Consider the following 19,739-nt stretch of genomic DNA (forward strand, 5'->3'; position numbering starts at 1 on the left):
AAAAAATTGAGACTGGTTTCCTACAAACCTGAGCAAGTTTGCTTAAATTGGGAAAAAGTCACTTTCCTGCTTGTCAGAACAGAACTGTGAGGGCCAGGCCCGGAGAGCAGCTCGCTCCTTTGGTCCTGCACACCATCCTGTCCAACTCAGCTCAGGCACCGCCTCCCTACAAACTCTTCCGGGACTTGGAGCCAGAATCCAAGGCGCCCAGCATACGAACCATTTCAGAAACAGTCCCAGCACACTGGGGGCACCCAACTTCCTGAATAAATCCTAAGGGCTAAACTGCAAATTCCCCAGTCCTTTTCTCTTTCTAAGGTTGGGCTTTCCGTTCGTCTCCGTCCTGGAAGCGCAGGGAGCTGGAGCTGGTTCTCTGGGGGCGGGGTCGATGCAATTGCCAAGTCAAAGCCATTTTACTCCTGCCACCCAGTGGCAAGAGGTAAGTATGACACCAATTTAAAGGGACAGACTAGCGCTTAGATGGGCAGGGAAACCAAATTGTGCTCATCCATTCCTGCCCATGAAGTTCAGGGACTTTCCTTCATCCACAAGTCCCTAAAGTGTTTGGGATTGGCTCAAACACTTAATCAGGTGCTGGTCCTAGCTGGTCATCGGAATGACCTGTGAGCATTTAAAAAAATCCAGACGCTAGGGCCCATCTCAACCTCCTGAGTCAGACCTGAGTCAGATGTGCAGGGACCTAGGCATCTATATTTTTGGACAGATTGAGACCCCCATGCTGAATTTAGACTCCTCCAGCACATGAACCATGTGGCTCTCAGATCCTCTATGGCATCAGTTCCTGACATGTGCCTGGCACTGAAAGCTAAACACTGATGGAATGAGTGAGTGAATTCAGGACATGAATGGATGAATGAACATGGTAAAGATCTTTGTAAAACAGATTTTTCAATGGAGACGAAATTCACATAACATAAAATTCACCATTTGAAAGTCTACCCTTCATTCGAGTGCAGTGGTGCACACTATAATCCCAGTGAATCGGGAGGCTAAACCAGGAGGATTGCAAGTTCCAGGCCAGCCTCAGCAACTGAGCAAGACCCTGTCTCAAAATAAAAAATAAAAAGGACTGGGGATGTGGCTCAGTGGTAAGTGTTCCTGGGTTCAATCCCGAGTACCAAAAAACAAAACAAAACAAAATTTAAAAAAACCATCTAGTGGCATTTAGTTCATTTACAATGCTATGCAACCACCACATTTATCTGATTTTGAACATTTTCATCTCCCCAAAAGGAGACCCTGCACTCAGTCAGCAACTACTCTCCATCACCCTCTGCCACCCTGGCAACCACTTTGATTATTTGTAACATTTTACTAATTAGACTCAACTGTACGTGGCCTCCTGTGACCTTCTACTTTTGCAAAATTTGATGTTTCCAAGGTCCATCCACATTGAAGCATGTGCCAGTGCTCGGTTCCTTTTCATTCCTTTGTGTGGATGGACCATGTTTGCTATATGAGGGACACAGAAGTAGCTTTAATACAGACTACTTCAGTAAAGTCAGCGAACAGAGGGTTCAATGCACGGGAAGCTCAATCTCTATCTGATCAATGCATGTCCTGCTCAGCCTCTGGTTCTTTGATCTAGCCTACACATGGCTTTGTGATGTGGAGTGTGAGTCACTGCACCAGCTGCTTATGGAAATAGGGAAGTTGCCCTGGGCATGCTGCATCTTCTTTTCAGGAAGCTCTATGTGTTTGCAGTCTTTCCAGTTGCCTACATTTTAGTCTCAAAAATCCTCCTCCAGCCAGGTGCAGGGGTGCATGCCTATAATCCCAGCGGCTCAGGAGGCCGAGGCAGGAGGATCGAGAGTTCAAAGTCAGCCTCAGCAAAATTGAGGCGCTAAGCAACTCAGTGAGACCCTTTCTCAATTAAAATACAAAATAGGGCTGGGGATGTGGCTCAGTGGTCAAGTGCCCCTAAATTCCCCAATACCCCCCAGGAAAAATCCTTCTCCAGCCTGGATTCTCTGTGGGGTGGCTGAGCACTCACTTCTACCCAGCATGCTTTGTAAGCCAGCCTTCACCATGGGCCACCATGCCACTGCACACAAGCAGGGGCCTGGGCACTGAGTCAGGTCCTCAGGACCCTGCAATGCCTGGAGCCTCTGCAGTCCACACCCACTGGCCACCTGTGAAGAAGCACATGAGGAACAGCCCAGTCTCTGCTCAGAGGCTTGTGAGCCGACACTCTGGCCCACAATCCCAAGACCCCATCAAACAAGAATGTCTAAGGAAATTCTGAGGAAGTTTTTGGAGATCCCAAATTCTTTTTAGGATAAAGAAAATGTTAACTGCAGGGAGCAGCAGTGCACACATGTAATCCCAGCTGCTGGGGAGGCTGAGGCCGAAGGATCACAAGTTTGATCCCAGACTAGGTAACTTTGCAAGACCCTGTCTCAAAATAAAATTTAAAAAATAGTTGGGGCTGTAGTTCAGTGGTAGAGTGCTTCCTGAGCATGTGCAGGGCTCTGGGTTCAATCCCCAGCACCAAAAAAAACAAAAAAAAAACAAAAAAAAAACACACAAAAAAAACCCCTCATGGCTCTAGGAACTCCCCCATTAGGCCCCTGAAACAGGGCTTGTTGAAATTTAGGCATATTACATAGAGTGAAACACACAAATGCTAAACCTGCAGCTTAGGAAATCCTGGTGCGTTCGCACGTGTGGAACCCCACCCCATCACATGGAGCATTTGCAGGTCCCCAATGGGCTTCCCAGGTCCCTGTCTAGTGATTTCATTCACAGTGAGAGCCACGGTCCTAGCTTCTGTCACCACAGATTTGTGCAACCTGCCCTGGACTTCTGAACTGAATTCTCCAGTGTGAACGTCAGTGTGTCTGGTCCCTCTGCTCAACGTCACGCCTTGAGGGTCACCTTGTGGCTGTTCTGCGCTGCTTCCTTTTCCATGCTGGTGTAGCATTCCGTGTGTGCACACTTTACAGCTTGCCTGCCCCATGCTGATGGCATCTAGGTTGTTTCCACTTGTGACCATTTGAAAAACCATGCTCTGAGCACTACTGCCTATTTGGAGTACTGTGCTCTGAGCACTCCTGTCTGTTTAGAGTACTGTGCTCTGAGTACTCCAATCTGTTAGGAATACCAGGCTCTGAGCATCCCTGTCTGGTGGTCCTCCGTGCATACTTCCCTTGAGCACATACCCAGAGGTGCATGGTGGGGCTGAATCATACTGTTCCAAGCAACACTGTCCACCCAGTCAGCAGTACATATGGAGAATGCACCACAGGGAAGGCCTGTCCGAGGGTACAGTAGTGAACCTTAGGCCTCCTGCTCTCCAGATCCTTCGTTCTGTTTGTTGAGCAGCAGTCAATGGACACTAGCCTCAGGAGCTGTCATTTGCTGTGTCTCTTCTGACTCAGTGTCAGTGTCTGCCTGCCATGTACCCAAGATGATCAGCACTCTCACTGTGGTGATGTTTACAGGTGACCGGCCGAGGCGTGGACCGTACACCCTGACCAAGGGGAATTTGCTGCATGGATGGCCTATGGCTTTGGCTCTTCCCGTCCCCTGCAGCCCCTGGCACAGCAGCCAGCTTGAGTCACCAGCCAGCCTGCCAGCTGGAGGGGTGTGCAGGATGGGGAAGAGACCAAGCCTTGTCCTGAATCCAGAGTGGGGCTGAGCTGGTCAGCAGAATCTGAACTAATGTTCCCAGGCTGCGGTGACAAGTTAGGGAGCAAAGACTGGGACACAGACCAGAGAGCTAGCAGTGCCAGTGCCTGCCCCTCCAGAGGGTCCCTATAGTGATAGCCCCTTACTGGGTCTCTGCCCTGGTAACTACAAGAGCCTCATGAAAAGTGTTTTCTGTCTCTCACGTACGTATGACATGTCGAAATACATTCTACTGTCATGAATAATTAAAAGAACACTTTTTTTTAAAGTGTCTTCTGGTGTCCTTAACCCTCATGGAAAGGGTGAGACCAAATGCTCCCGGGACATGTTTGCACCCTCACAAATGTCCTGTGTTTACCTTTCAGACTGATTTCTTCCTTGAGAATCAACCTTCCAAAATTAAGTCTCTCAAATTCCCAAGTAAGCTGAAAAGCTATTTTTCTTGCAGATCTTATAAGAACATAATTTAATATAAGATGTAAACTCATAAAATAAAGACCATATATTACAGCAGGTGCATAATAAAAAAAATAAGCCAATATAAGAGACAAATGGGCCACATTTTAGCCAAGGGGGAAAGAAAATAAAATAGAAATGAGATGTAAGTTACATCCTGTGCATAAATAACTTTAAAGAGAAATAGTAAAGATGACTTCTATAACTTTTAATACATTGGGGGAGATTATTTAATTGCAGTAAAATAAGAGGTGGTAAGTTTTGCCCAAGTTTTGCATGCTCAGGATGAAGTACGTTTCTCAAGAAAGACACAAAAAGGTGTATAACCTACAGGATTTTTAGGGGCTAGAGATTTGCAAGAATTTATTTTCATTTGTGTGCCATGGATTTCTGCAAGAGAGACCTCCCCTCACCTGAAAAGTGGCCAGTGACCTTTAAAAGCACTCTCTTCTTTTAAAGTCTCACGAGACCACACACTGTTTAGCAATAGAAAGGAACAGAGCTCTGGTACACAACAACTTAGAGGAATCTCCAGAGAATTGTCCAGTGGAAAGAAGCTCGTCCCAGGGGCTACTCACTATGTGATCCCATTTATGCAACATTCTTGAAACGACAAAGTGATAGAAACAGAGCACCGGTTTGTTTTGGGCTAGGGCTAGGGAGTTGGGGGAGGGGCAGGAGGTCTTTGCAGAGACCTCCAAGTCTCTGTCTCTGTCGGTAGAGGTGGGTGCGTGACCACGCATGTGCCGGAATCTGCAGATCTGTGTCACACACACAAACAGGCACAAAACCAGGGGATCTGAATAAGATTGGGGGACCATTTTAGCACCTTCATCAGGCTGTGGTGTGGGACTATTTTGTTTCAGATGCTGCTGTTGGAGAACCAAGTGCTGGGTGCCTGGGGTCTGTCTGGATTGTTGTTTAGAATTAAATGTGGCCCTTTAATTCTCCACAATAGTCTAACTTTTAATTTTTCAATTAAATTTATTTATTTAATTAAATTTACTTATTTAATTTATTTATTTAGGTACCAAGGATTGAACCCAGGGACACTTAACCACTGAGCCACATCCCCAGCCCTTTTTATTCTGAAACAAGATCTTGCTAAATTGCCGAGGCTGGCTTTGGGCTTGTGATCCTCCTGCCTCCTGAGTCACTGGGATCTCAGGCATGTGCCACTGTACCCTGTGGGCTAATTTTTTAAAAGCAGGGAAAAGCTTTTAAAAGGGCCAGCTGCCTTGGGCACCCATATTGACCGACCCTCCCAGGTAGGAAGGAGTCTGAGACCCTCTGGGCTCTACTCTTGGTGGACTTGGCTGCTGTCCCCTGGTCCAGGTCCTGGAGCTGACTACAGAGCTGAGGACATGCCTCCTGGGTACTGGTTGCGTGGTCAGTTCCACCGGGATTTCGGGGCCTGCGGGGAGCGCTCTGTAGCACTGTTAGCTACGCTCCTGCTAAGTTGGCCTCGCCGTCTTGGGCTTTTCGATTGATGTGTTTGCATGTGTTACTGACTGAGGCTGCTGTGTTAGCCCCGTGAGAGCTGTGTCCTCCCTGGCTGAGGGACGTGCGAGTCTGCGACTGGGCTCTGCCTCTGAGACCCCAGGTCACTGGCAGGGTGTTCAGCTCTGGCTCTTGCGCTGCTGGGATGGTGGTCTGTCTTTCCCATGACTCAGCTCTGCACGGGCAGGGCTTGTCCTTGCCCACGGTCGGTCGTATCCCAGCATGCAGCATGGGGCTGACTGGACTCGACACATCCCCGGGGAGTGGCCTGGGCAGTGCAGCCTCACGTGAGGGCTCTGTCCCTCTGGAACCTTCACCTTTAGCAAAGGAACCAGTGGCCTGACCTCTCTGGGCTCCAGGCCTCTTGTTGGCAAAGGAGGGGTAGAACAGCACCCACGAGGCACATGTCATCCAGACGTGGCCATGCTAGGTCTCAGCAGTGTCTTCTGTCTCCTGATCTAGTGTCTTGGCTAGAATGTCCCTTCTGCACACATAGGAGTGTGTGCTTGGGAGGAGGGGCTTGTGACAGGGCCCTAGCTCATGACCCCAGGGTGCCACCAACTGCAGACAGGGTGGAAGGTACAGAGTCACCTAAGGAAGAATAAAAAAATGAAAAGTGCTCATGGTCCCCAGCCTGAAGAAACCCACCGTTAACACATTGGAGCAGGCCCTTGCCTTTAAAAAAAACCATATGTGCCAGGGCTGGGGTTGTGGCTCCATGGTAGAGCGCTTGCCTAGCACGCGTGAGGCAGTGGGTTCCATCCTCAGCACCACAAAAAAAAAATAATAATAATAAAAAAATAAAATAAATAAATAAATAAATTCTTAAATTCTTAAAAAAATATATATATATGTGCCAACAACTCCGGAGGCTGAGGCAGGAGGATCACAAGTTTGAGGCTAGTCTCAGCAACTAAGCGAGGCCCTAAGTAACTTGGTAAGACCCTGTCTCAAAATAAAAATCAAATTAAAAGAACTGAGGATGTAACTCAGTGGTAAAATGCCCCCGGGTTCAATCCCCAGAACCAAACCCAATCAAACCACCAACAAAAAAATATGTGGATGAGTGGAACATTCTGTTTTGATTCCCATTTTCCACATAATGTTACATGAATCTTTCTCCATGGCCTAGTTAAAAAGAACAGAATGTCTTAGCACTATTGCGTATGGCTATGCCAACCCTGTTGAACTGTTGTTCCTAATGGATTTTCTGACAGCTGGTTTTAGAATCCTGCTATTCTGGAGGGTAGTGTTATCTTTTTATCAAACACGTGCAGAGTTATGGAGGAAAATTGATCAAGAAAGTTGCCTGCCTCCCAGTCACATTATAAGACCTGTCAGCATGGTTAGAGTCTAATGCCACCACCCTGCGTGGCTTGGTTTGGTGTGGTTAAATTGGGGTGTTTATGCACAACTTCTATTTTGCAGGGAGACAAATGACCAGGTAGGCCTTAAAAAGTTATTTCTGGCTGGGCACAGTGGTGCACGCCTGTAATCCCAACAACTTCGGAGGCTGAGGCAGGAGGATTGCAAGTTCCAGGCCAGTCTCAGCAATTCAGTGAGACCCTAAGTAACTTAGTGAGACCCCATCTCAAAATAAAAACTAAAAAAAGCTGAAGATGTGAATCAGTAACTCAGTAGTACAATGCCCCTGGTTCAATTCCGAGTACCAAAAAAAAAAAAAAAAAAACGTTATTTCCAGACAGTTTCTTAATGAACCTGTCTTACCAGATAGCTCTGAGTGCAAGGAGTGCTTTTATGGCTTCTTGAAACCTCTAGGAGAAACGCTGAACCATTCCAGAACCTTGGCCAGGCCTCCCATAAAGGGCACTGATGGAAGCATCCAGAGGTCTTGGCTGGAACCTCTTCAGCCATATAATGCTGTTGCCTTGTGAATAAATTACTTTGAATAAATATATGGACCTCAGTGCCTTTGCTTCACCCTGGGAGTCATGAGGATGCACCTCCTAAGCCACACGTAGGTAGTAAGATGCATGCTTCTTTCTCTTTGATCCAGAAGAAGTAGGTCAGAGTTTCTTCCAGGGAAGAAATTGCCCTCCAGGGGCCTCAAAGCCGGCCACAGCCTGTGCCATCACCAACTGCCCTTTGTCTGGCCTCCGTGGTGTCCAAATAAATGGTGGCTGTCTGTGATCCAGGAGGATGCTGGTGTCCAGGGGATCAAGGTGCTCCTAAACAAGGCAGAAAAGAATCCTGCACGGAGCAGCAGGATGTGTTGTCTATGTTTCTTTCTACTGTGTTCTCAGGGGCTGAGGTCACAACATGAGGACATTTAGTGTCAGTCACCCACCCAGCTTTGCCCACGATCCCCGTCTTGCCTCACACATCTCAGCCTGTACGTTAAACTTAGCAAATAGGTTTAGGAAATTCTTTTCTGTCTGGCTCCATGTGGTTTCTTCAGCTACTGTTTTTTAAGAGCGGAGAACTCTATGCAATTCTTCCTGGGACAATTTGTTTATGAAAGAATAAAATACATCTACAGGAATTCTAAGGGTTCAACACAATGATCATGACTTCCAAAGTCTCTGCCACCTGAACAAACCTGAAAGTCAATGGAAGACTGTGAATGCACATCTCTGCCTTCTTCCCCTGGTGGCTGAGACTAGCCTTCTGAAAAGGACAGATTCTCCCCATAAAACTCAGAAGTGTATTTCACAAGGGATCAGCTTTAGTCCCAGACAAAATTAGGAAGGATGCCTCCTCTTCCCCCTGCTTCAAGCATCAGTAGCTCTGAAATCCAACTGCTTCCTGGACATTCAGAAATAAATGTGTCCCAAACCTAGTTCCTGGCTCTCCTCCTCGAAGTGACTCCTCCCTATTTGCCCAGCTGCTCCAGCCAGCACCCAGGGGCTGACTCCTCCATTTTCCTCTCTAGCACCTAATTTCACCCATCGCTGCATCCCAGCATCCCCCAAGCCCATCTGCTGCTCTCTGTCACCACGGCCACCTGTCCAGGACACCCTCTGTCCCCCGAACAGTATAAAAGCTTCCTGATCGGATGTCCTGCTTCTACTTCTCCCCTAGTAAAACCCTTCTACCCAGCAGCCAGGGCTATTTCCTTCGAAAACAGAAATGCAATGACATCATTTGCCTGTTTAAAACTTGCTAGTGGCTTTATGTTGGTCAGAATCTCAACAGAAAAACAGGACCGACTTCGACGCGGTAGCCAAGGGAGTTTCAGGCAGGGAATTGTTGGCGCAGGGGTGAGGCAACCTGGAGCAACCCAGCCAACACCCGCGGGAGCCTGACTCCCTTTTGGCCAAGGGAAGCCAGATTCCTTCCTGTGGCCAGGACAGCCAGCAGCCAGGGCAAAACCCTCATCAGACCCCAGTGAATGTCGCAGTGGCTGATGGATGAGCCTTTCCCTGACATCCTCCAGATTCACAGCAGGGTCCCAGGTGGTACTCTGGCTGTGTCCAGCCTTCCTTCGGTAGTGGAAGGAAACGTCTCTCTAAGGGTTCTCTCTGTTCCCCGGTGTCAGGGGCGGACTCTGGTGTCAGAAAAGCTTGGACTTGAGTCCTGACTCTGCTGAGTCCCCTCCCCTCCTGTCAGCAAAGGCTGGACTGAGGTCTTGGGGGCTGCCTCAGGCTGGCTTGAAGCATCCAGGAGAGTGTGTTGGTCTCTGTCCGCTTTAGTTTCCTAAACTGGAAAAGGGCTTGTCTTTCAGAGCTGCAGCACTGCACCCTGGGCTCCACGCGTGGAAGATCCAGACTACTCCTTTTCTCTGACTTTCCCAGGATGCTCCCGCTTTGCAGAGCCTGCATGCGAGCAGTTCAGAGCTGGGTGCCATGGGGTGGCACTGTTTGCTAGCCGTTGGCCTCTGCTCCGCAGAGCAGCACCCAGCAGCTGGACGCCGTCAGCAGCCACACGCTCCTCACCTCAGGTGCAACCTTCTTGCACCCCGTGCGGCTGTGTCAGTTGAGGATCAGAAACCCTGTGCGGGTCAGCCCAGAGTTTTGAATTTAGAAATCTCATCATTATGGTTCTGAGCATGTGATTTAGAAATTTATTTCAGCCACCAGATTGGCCATGTAAGAGATCATTGAGAAATTCTTTATGTAGTGTGTTCCATTAATCTGGGTTTTGGAAATGTGGAGAATGTGATCAACGCAAACAGAACCCCTGGAACACTTGTTGAATGATCAGGCATGCTGGGCAGCAGTTGCTCCTCTCTGTCCAGAGGAGGGAGGTTCTCCCTGCACAGCCCTGGGTGTCTGGGCTGCTCAGGTCTCATGGCACCTGCAGTTCTATCTCAGGACCCATCTGATGGCATTTTTTTTTTTTTTTTTTTTTTTTTGTGCTGGGGATTGAACCCAGAAGTGCTAACCCTAAACCTTGCTAAATTGCTGAGTCTGACTCTGAACTCTCGATCCTCCTGCCTCAGCCTCCAGAGCTGCTGGGATTACAGATGCATCACCGGCGTCCAGCTGATTGCAATTTATTATTCATGGATAGAGATGCCGGGCCTAGAAAGAGGTTGCTCTTCATATTAGATACATTTTGGGAAGAGGTGTGTCTGGCTGGGAACTGTTTATTTAAATGCTGGTGCTTAGCTAATAACAACAGTTCCTATATCTTCTCAGTTCTTCCTGCTGCCTGGCTCCTGAGCCCCAGATGCTTCGCTTCATCAGGTCTTCACAAGTACTTGCCCAAGGCACCTTGTCCAGGGCCAGAATTCTACCCTGGTCTGTTTGTCCAGAAAGCCAGCATTTCATGGTGCATACTGAGCCAATCCAGAACAATCCAGAAGGAGAGTGACCTGACCTGCTGACACAGCACCTTTTTCAATTTTAGAACCGGTTCCAGGCTCAAGTTACCCTTTTCCATGTGACCCAAAGGGATTTGGTTGGCTTTTCCCAGATCCCCCTTCTTCCAAGGCTGCCCCCTCCTGGGCGGAGGAATAGTGGGGGGAGGAGGAGACGGTGCTGGGTGGGGTGAGGGTGGGGCAAAAAGTCACTGGGCACTTCACGAACACACCTAAGGGACAGAGCTCTTTCCTCCTGCCTCCCTCATATGTCCGCTACCACTGGTGACATGCCAAGCACATCTCATAGGGACATCGCAGACGTCAGAGCAAAGGTCACTCCCAGCAGGTCCTGCACTAACTCCCCAGCGGCTGAGATCTGCACTTTTCTTTTTGAACCAGGACTCCCTGTTTTGAATGACTATTTTTACTTTCTGTCTCCCCCTAAAACGTACATTTCATGTGATCAGAAACACTGCCCTATTTCCCCTAACCAGTCAATAGTGGTGAAATTAACCATTAAACTAGCTATTCCCAAATCAATAAAAGAAAAATATAGCAAAGACACACCACTTGCAGAGAATGTACACTGATGATTTTAAAAATGGCTAAAATTCAAGTGCAGACATAAATTCCTTTCAAGGTAGAGGGAGACTATGTAAGCAGCTCAGTTGTGCCTAAATCCTAGATTTGGGGCCCATTTGGGTGGAGCCAGGAATCCCAAACTTTCTTAGGAAAATCTCACCAACAGAGAAAGGCTCCCCAGACACTTTAATGGACGCCAGATTGACACTGCAGGTCAGGCAGTGAGACTGGCACTATCTGCCCCTGGTCCTTGGGCTGGGCCTACCAATTCCACAGCCACCAAACGTAGCTCTGCTCTTGATCCACAAAAAGGGGGGCAGGAGTGGGTTTTCCTGAGGGTCAGGAACGCACGTTGGAGAAATGATGTCTAACCTAACAGAGCACCAACTACGGTTGTAAAGTGAGCACAGAAATCCTTGTAATGAGGGAGGATTACAGTTAGCCATAAATATTTATGGAGTAACAGCAGCTCACGCCTTATGTGGGAGCAATGTACAGGCATCTGCTACCGAGGCCACCATCTATAGACTGCATAGACTCACATAACATTGTGATTTCTTTTTTGGGGGAGGGGTACCAGGGATTGAACTCAGGGGCCCTTGACCTGAGCCACATCCCAGCCCTATTTTGTATTTTATTTAGAGACAAGGTTTCGCTGAGTAGCTTAGTGACTCACTGTTGCGGAGGCTGGCTTTGAACTTGCTATTCTCCTGCCTCAGCCTCTCGAGCCCCTGTGATTACAGGCATGTGCCACCGCGCTAGGAACATTGTGATTTCTTATGAAAGAAAGTAGTGTTTTTTAAGTGAGGTTTGGGTCAAGGGGTTTATTTTCTTCTAAATTCTTCACCTACCAAGACTGTCCTCAGATGAAGCCTCTGGCCCCACAAATTCTATCATGCATCATCCCCTTCCTAGAGTTGAGTCCTGTCTGGTCCCCAACATCCTGGGTGGCAGCTCCCCAGCTTGCAGCTCTCGAGAGTGTGCAGAGCCCCAGGGGCCCAGGCCCACCCGTTCCCAGGCTTCTACTTGGCCTGGAGCCCCGGGGAAGACTCAGCGCAGCTTCTGGAGTGTGGCTGGCAGGTTTCCCACTTGCCACGGAATTCCCTGTAAAAAGTGCCTCTCCCTCCTGTTGTTTTGGGTTGTTGTTTGTACAGTGCTCCAGATACATATGCTCAGGGAAGCAATTAAGGTAAAGATGCGAAGTGGGGCAGGCGGGCAGGGCTCCCAACCTGCCAATCTCCCGTTCTGGGGAACCTCGAAACTCCAGCCGCACCGGGGTATACGCGCAGGAGAAAGGCGCTCTTCAGAGAAGTTTTGTTTGGCTGCTTTTTATGATCGTTTTTCAACGTCAGCCAACAAAGACCAGGGGAGCTTCCACGCAGAGCAGGGAGCAGCAGTTTCGCCTGGTACCGGCAGACAAGGTGCCACAGAACAGCCACAGGGGCTTCAACAAGTTGGGGTCTCTTTTCTGGAAATGGCTACGCAATTCCCTGCCCAGGTGCATCTCGATGGGTGCAAGAAGGAAAGAGGGAGTCTTGGGGAGCAGAGGGAGGCCCACTCCACATTCTTGTCCATTGCTGGCAGTTTAGTTCACCTGGAGGAGTCTTCTTGCAGACTCTCTCTCTTTTTTTTGGTACCAGGGATTGAATCCAGGGGTGCTTAACCACTGAGCCCATCCCAGCCCTTTTAATATTTTATTTAGAGACAGAGCCTCACAGAATTGCTAAGTTGCTGACTTTGAACTTGTGATCCTCCTGCCTCAGCCTCCTGAGCCACTGGGATTACAGGTATGTGCCACTGTGCCTGGCTCCTTGTTCTTTCAACAGCCCTAATTCTATCAGACTTGGCTGGCCCTTCACACTCTGGTGGCCTGTGCTCCGGGGTGGCTTGACAGTGCTCTCTGGCTGCTGAAAGCTAAGGAATTCCTTCCCTCCCACCTCCTCCCTACAAAAGGCTACACTAGCATTGGGCAGAATACAGTTAAAACAGAGGACTTGGTGTGCTTATTTTCATCACTGATTAAAAAAAAAAAAAATGAATAGAACTACATTAATGTGAATTTCTGGAACAGTAGAGGGTTTACACCAGGCAGTGATCAAAGTAAAGCAGTCTTCATTTACTGAATGTTGTCTTGACAGACCAGTGAATGTGGTTAATTAATACATGAAAATTCACATTAGACCTATTTGTGCAAAAGCAATTGTACAACAGAAAGAAGCGAAGTCACTTTTAGCCTAAAGGGGGCAGCAGTATATTCTCTCCGAGGTTTGAAGGTATGTTCTTGACCCCCATAGGCGCTGAGAAGGTCATGAAATATGTGTCACTTACAGAGGCAAGGAGCAGATGTGTGGAAACCTGCCAGGTTCAGAGGTTAGCCATGCTCACAAACTCTGATGACGAGGTCAGATGGAAGAGCAGGGGAGAAGATTCTGAGAGTGATTTAGGATGTCTGGATGTTAAAAAAATTCTCCTTAATATTCAGACTTGTTGGGTGGGCACGGTGGTGCACATCTGTAATCCTAGAGGCTCTGGAGGCTGAGACAGGAGGATCACAATTTCGAGGCCATTCTCAGCAAAGAAGTGAGGACTTTAGTAACTTAGCAAGACTCTGTTCCCAAATAAAAACTAAAAAGTACTGGGGATGTGGCTCAAGGGTTAAGCACCCCTGGGTTCAATCCTTGGTATTAAAAAATTAAAAATTCAGAGTTGTCAAATAATTTTCCCTGAGCTTTCAAATCATAAATATAAACATGAGGTAAACAGCATCAGGTTGTCCCAAGGTCCTGGGGAGATGAGTGTGCTGACTTGGCCACTGTGGGACTTTGCTATTTTTATCTCACCCTGTCCTTGACTGCCAGGGCTGACCAAGGCCCTGGACAGAACCTGTGCATTATCAAAACCCTGCTGGGCAGCCACTGGGCTGAGCCAGGCTGCACACCCATGTGTGCACACGTGTGTCTGTGTGCATGTGTGTGTGTGTGTGTGTGTGTGTGTGTGTGTGTGTTCATATGTGCTTGGATGGCAAAGGAGAACAGTGCAGTCTCTTCTAACTCTCTGCAGAGAAAGGGAAGCTGCTTGTGGTCAGGGACAGGCTGTCTTTCTGGGCTGTGACAGTTTTGGCATGTATCTTGGCAAAGCTCTAAAAGTAGCCCCTGTCATCAGGAGCTCCTGAGTGCTGCCTAGGTTCAGCCAGGTTGGGTGGGACCCCGAGGATTCCAGTTGCCTGTGCTCATTTAAAATAATGATTTATGGGGAGGCTGACTCAGAAGGATTAAAAGTTTGAGGTCAACCTCAGTAACTTAGTGAGACCCTGTGTCAAAATAAAAAATAAAAAGGGCTGGAATGCCTGGCACGGTGGTGCATGCCTGTAATCCCAGTAGCTTGGGAGGCTGAGGCAGGAGGATTGTGAGTTTAATAAGGGCTGGGGATGTAGGTCAGTAGAAGAGCACACCTGGGTTTAATCCCCAATGCTAGAAGAAAAAATAATAAAATAAAATAACGACTTGGGTGTGGTTCAGTGGGAGAGCATTTGCCTAGCATGTATGAGACCCTGGATTACAAAAATACATACATAAATAAAATAATAGAATGAAGCAAATTTGTTTAAAGAAACACAAGCAAGAGGTGGTTAACAATGGTATTGGTGGCCTGGGTTCTGGCCAGTGCAGTGGGCGGTGACATCTGACATTTGGGAAACCTGTTGTACCTGATAATCACAGAACTTGGTTTTATTTATTTATAATTTTAATTTTAATTAATTTATTTAATTTTGGTACTGGGGAATTGAACCCAGAAGTGCTTAATCACTGGGCCACATCCCCAGCCCTTTTTTGTATTCTATTTAGAGACAGGGTCTCACTGAGTTGCTTAGCCCCTCGCTACATTTCTGAGGCTGGCTTTGAACTCACGATCCTCCTGCTTCAGCCTCCCGAGCCATTGGGATTACAGGCGTGGGCCACCACGCCCTCCAGCACTTGGTTTCAGCTGGACATGGACATTTGTTTGGTCAGAGCCTACTGAAGTTTGCCCACACTTACCTTTTTCCCTTCTCTAATTCTCACCAGTGTTTCACACACCTTGTATCTCTTCTGGAATGTTCCTGCCAGTTGTTCAGCACAGGTCTAAATAAATGTTCCTGTTTAGAAGTGCCTGTTCATCTTTATTTCATCTTCAGCTAGCTTGGCGGTTCTATGTTGATACAGTTGGACCTCCATATCTACAGGTTCTGCATCTGTAGATGTAACCAATTGCAGATTTGAAAATACACAGAAGAAAAAAAAAATTCCAGAAAGTACAAGGTTGGAGATTGAGGCTATTTCCTCTCTGGCAGTTTGCAAGGACACGACCCTGCCTTTGATGACTTCTGATTTGCACGATGGACTTCTCTTTATGAGCCCTGCTTGGGACTTACCTTTCCTGAATTCAACGACGTACCCTTTCAGCAAATCTGCTCAGTCCTCGGGCACTCTGTACGTCTGGCTTCTGCCTGGCTAGCTGGTGGGTCTGGGCCTTCCCAGGTGGCCCTGTGATCAGCCTCTTAGTTCACTTCCCTGTGCTCTCTCGCTGCCTGTCCTCATGCTGGTCCCACACAGGAGTCTCTGGGAATCTGCTGGTCTTCCTCCCTCTCTTTTTTTCCTTCCCTGTTCCGGAAGCACAAACCACATCAGCTTGCTCCCTGCAAGGGCACGTTGGCCCTTCCTTGTTTTAATTCGTTTTCAAGAAATATCAGGAACAAACACCCAGAATTCCACTCAAAAAAAAAAAGTTTCCCTGGAGACCCTCCTGAAAAGAAACAGGATCCCATTTATAGACGTCCCTTTTAGGCCACCTGTATTTTCAGTTGGCAGCTCGTCTGTTTCTTCTAGGCCCGTCGTAATTTGTTTTTGGTACCATGCATATGAGCCAGCACTTATTTGGATAACTGCATTATGCTTTCGAGCTTTGACAGACAAATCATTGCCCGGGGCTTCCTGGCGGTCACGGGCATCAGCTCACTTCCGGCCAGAAGGAGCAGCTCATTCCCCGGCGGGCTGAGGTCTGAACTCTGCAATTAGTTAACTAGCAACGAAGCTTCTCAGGGTGGCTTTCTCTCAAATGAGAAAAAAAATACAAAGGCGGTACGGGAGAGCCTTTTCTAAACTGCACAACTTTGTATGAACGGTAGGAAACATTATCTACCATCTGAGGATTTAGAGGGCAGATGTCTTCACGGCTGCGACATTGGCCAGCGACATGCCCAGCAGGTCCCAGCCCTGGGCTCCAAGAGGATGGCTTTCTGCTGGGCGACACAGGAATGCTCCCAAAGTGCCTTCAGAAGTTCCTAAGAAGCTGCCCCTTCTGCTGGGCGCCACCTCTGGGGACTCTGGGTACCTCCCTTTTTCAGATGCTCGCGTCAGGCAGGGGGTGACAGCTCAGAACCCCTTGTCCCTTTCTACTGACCAGCAGGTCTCTCACACCCCAGCAAAGGAGGCTAGGTCAAAGAAGGGTTGGAAACCACCACGCCTGGGAGTTTCTTAGTCATTTTGCTCCATCTAATGTGACAATGTTTCCAGATTGTTCTTGGGTGAGGTTGAACACAGGGAGGTCAGAAGAAGCCAAGAGAGAGGCTCCTGCCTGCTGGCTGGCTGCCAGGCAGAGCCCACACACCTGGGCGCCAGATGTGCCTATGTGGAGGCCACTGCTGCCCTGGCAACCGCACTCCTCTCAGGGGCTGCTCTGCCTGGCAGGAAGGAGGCCTGTGAGGCTGAGCTGGAGCTGAGGGTCAATGCCTGGCTTCCTTTCTACCCAGACTTTGTTTTCTCTCTCTGCACCTTCTGACCACCACGCCCTCTCCCGCCTGACCAGGCTCAGGAGGGGCCCAGGTGCCTAGGCTGGTCCGTCTCTGCTTTCCATGGTCTTGTGGGGCCTAACTTGCTTAGATGACTAGTGCCTGGTTATCTTTGTTTAAATTCCTCTTGGAGAAGCTTTTCCATCAAGAGGAAGTGAAGTACTTTCTCAAAAACAGGTGGGCAGCTGTGTGCCCAATCCATGCGGGCCCCGGACACAGACACAGGTCCACCTTCCTGGGTTCAGGGCCTACACTCTGACGTAGATCCACCCTCAGCATCATCTTTGAAGGGAAGATTCAGGTGATGAGCTGGGTTGCGGTGGCCCATTCCTGTAATCCCAGTGACTTGGGAGGCTGAGGCAGGAGGATGGCAAGGTCAAAGCCAGCCTCAGTAACTTAGGGAGGCCCTAAGCAACTCAGCGAGATCCTGTGTCAAAATAAAATATAAAAACTGACTGAGATGTGGCTCAGTGGTTAAATGCCTCTGTGTTCAGTCCCCAGCATCCATTAAACAAAACAAAACAAAACGAAACAAAACAAAACCCACCCAGGGTCATTAATACTCTTCTTCCCAGGATGTCCAGCCCCACAGGGTGAAAGAAGCCAGACATGGAAAGTAATGGATGGAATTATTTTATCAACAGGAAATGTGAATTTGACACTATGGTGAATTTCACCTCAATTTAAAATCTCATATCTCACAGAACTATCCATACCCCCCAAAAAAAAACTAAATAAAAAGTGTAACTCCATACATATTCATTTATGAGATAAATTAGCAAGCACAGAATTCTCCCAGCAGAACATCACAGAACATTCTAGATGGATAGAAAAATTTTCTCCTCTCCCAAGATCCAACCCTGTCAACTTCCTCCCCTCCATCAAAAACTTGCTGGTAATCTGAGTCACTCTTGCCAAACTGCTCTTTTCTGACTCGGCTTGTTTCAGATTTGAAGTAATTTGGGATCAGCTCTAATATTTTTTTGCTTTAGAAAAGTAGTAAAAATTAATTAATCCACAACTGCACTGATAGCAAAAGTTAATAGAAATTTTAATAAAAATACAACCTCAATAAGCTTCCCTATTGTTCTAATAAATGCAAAAGAAGTTTAGAATTATAGATAAAAAAATTAATAAAACAGTGGAGGGCAGGGACCACAAAGGTGGAACAAAGGGACGTGGTCTCTGCTCAGCTTCTCCAGCCTCCAGGTGAGAGGCTAGCCTCCTGGTGCATTCCTCAGTTCGTGCTGTGCATCAAAAATTTTCTTGAACCTATAATACTACTTTAGCAGCTTATTTTTAATTATTTGGATATTTTTATATGATGCAAAGAAGAAGAAGGAAAAAAAAAAAAAAAAAAAAAAAAACGCTTGCAGACAACCATCATTGCCAAGTGTTAGAAACAGGAGATGTTGCCAGAAGTCAGGGAGAGGGTTTTGTGGAAAGTGAAGGGCCCACCGGTTTCCAGCACAGGGAGAGTAGTTTTCAGCATTTATTCTCTGAGTGGCATTCCCCCAGCTTAATTGGGGTTTGTCTGATTGGTTTTTCTTTCCAAGACTGTGACAGAACCCTGGAGGACAAAGGAATCACTAACCTGGGAAAGAACACCAAAAATCACTTGTATGGAGCTGAATATCACACCAACCCTCTCCAGCCTCCCAGGGCTGGTCAGCTGCTCCTGGGGCTGCAGTGATGCCCCACGTCAGATGCATCAAACAGATGCAGACTTTTCATGTGACACTGACTCTGGGAGGCACACCCTTGTTAGGCTTCTAAAAACCTGCTTATGTCAGGTCTCACGGTTCCACCAAGATCTGCTCAGTGTAGACTTTCTCCATGGCCTCTGATGGAAAATCAGTCTTTTTTTTTTTTTTTTTTTTTTGGTACTGGGGATTAAACTCAGGGACCCTGAGCCCCATCCCCAGCCCTTTTTATTTTTTATTCTGAGACACAATCTCACTAAGTTGTCTAGGGCCTTGCTAAATTGCTGAGGTTGGCCTCAAACTTTCCATCCTCCTGCTTCAGCCTCCTAAGCCACTGGGATTACAGGCCTGCACCACCACACCCTGCAAATTAAAGTCTTTAAGAGGTGAGGGAGGGGCTGGGTCCTGGCTCAGTGGAAGAACACTTGCCAAGCATGTGTGAGGCACTGGATTTGGTTCTCAGCACTGCATATAAATAAATTAATTAAATAAAGGTCCATCAACAACTAGAAAAGTTTTTTTTTTTTTTAAAGGTGAGGGAAGGAGGTAAATGGAAGTAATAGAGAAGAGAAAGACATTTCTAGTGGTCTTTGCTAAATGCCAGACATAGAATTGAAAAGAACTTAAACTTTACCAGAAGTTCTGCTGGGGACACAGGGAGCAGGAGTGTGGGGTGTAATCCAATGGCCATGGAGGGGTCCAATGCAGTAAGCTGAGGCCTCCAGAGGGAGTCCTGGGAGTAGGAGCCACAACCAGGGTCCTGTCCTGATTCCCTGCCGTCAGGCTGAGGAGCACGGAGATCCTGCATCTCTACACATCCCTACCCCAGCCGCTGGCTTCTTCAGCCTCCTGGGAGGCCACAGAGGAAGGAGAGCTGGCTGAGAAAGCAGCCCCGAGGATGCAAGGAACACTTGGCCCCTCGGGGGCTCAGTGGGCTGCTCGGCCCCAAACTGCCGGGGGCGGTGCCCCACTGACGGTCACTCTCCTGCTTCTGTAGGGTGAAGATCAGTTGCCAGGGTGCGAGTAAGCTTTAAAAATTTACTAAGGAAAATTCCAACCAAGCAGAAAGCCTAGTGGCACGAATCCCCAGTGTCCCCGCACTCTCTCCCCCAGTATTCCCTTCTTAATCATGATAAAATCCGTATCACAGGAAATTCACCATCTCCTCCACGTTTAAGTGCACAGTTCGGTGGCATTAAGCACATTCACAGTGCTGAGCTGCCATCACCATGGCCACCTCCAGAACTTTCCCATC

The sequence above is a fragment of the Sciurus vulgaris genome (genome assembly GCF_902686455.1).
Source record: "Sciurus vulgaris genome assembly, chromosome: 18".
In the NCBI taxonomy this organism is placed as follows: Eukaryota; Metazoa; Chordata; class Mammalia; order Rodentia; family Sciuridae; genus Sciurus; species Sciurus vulgaris.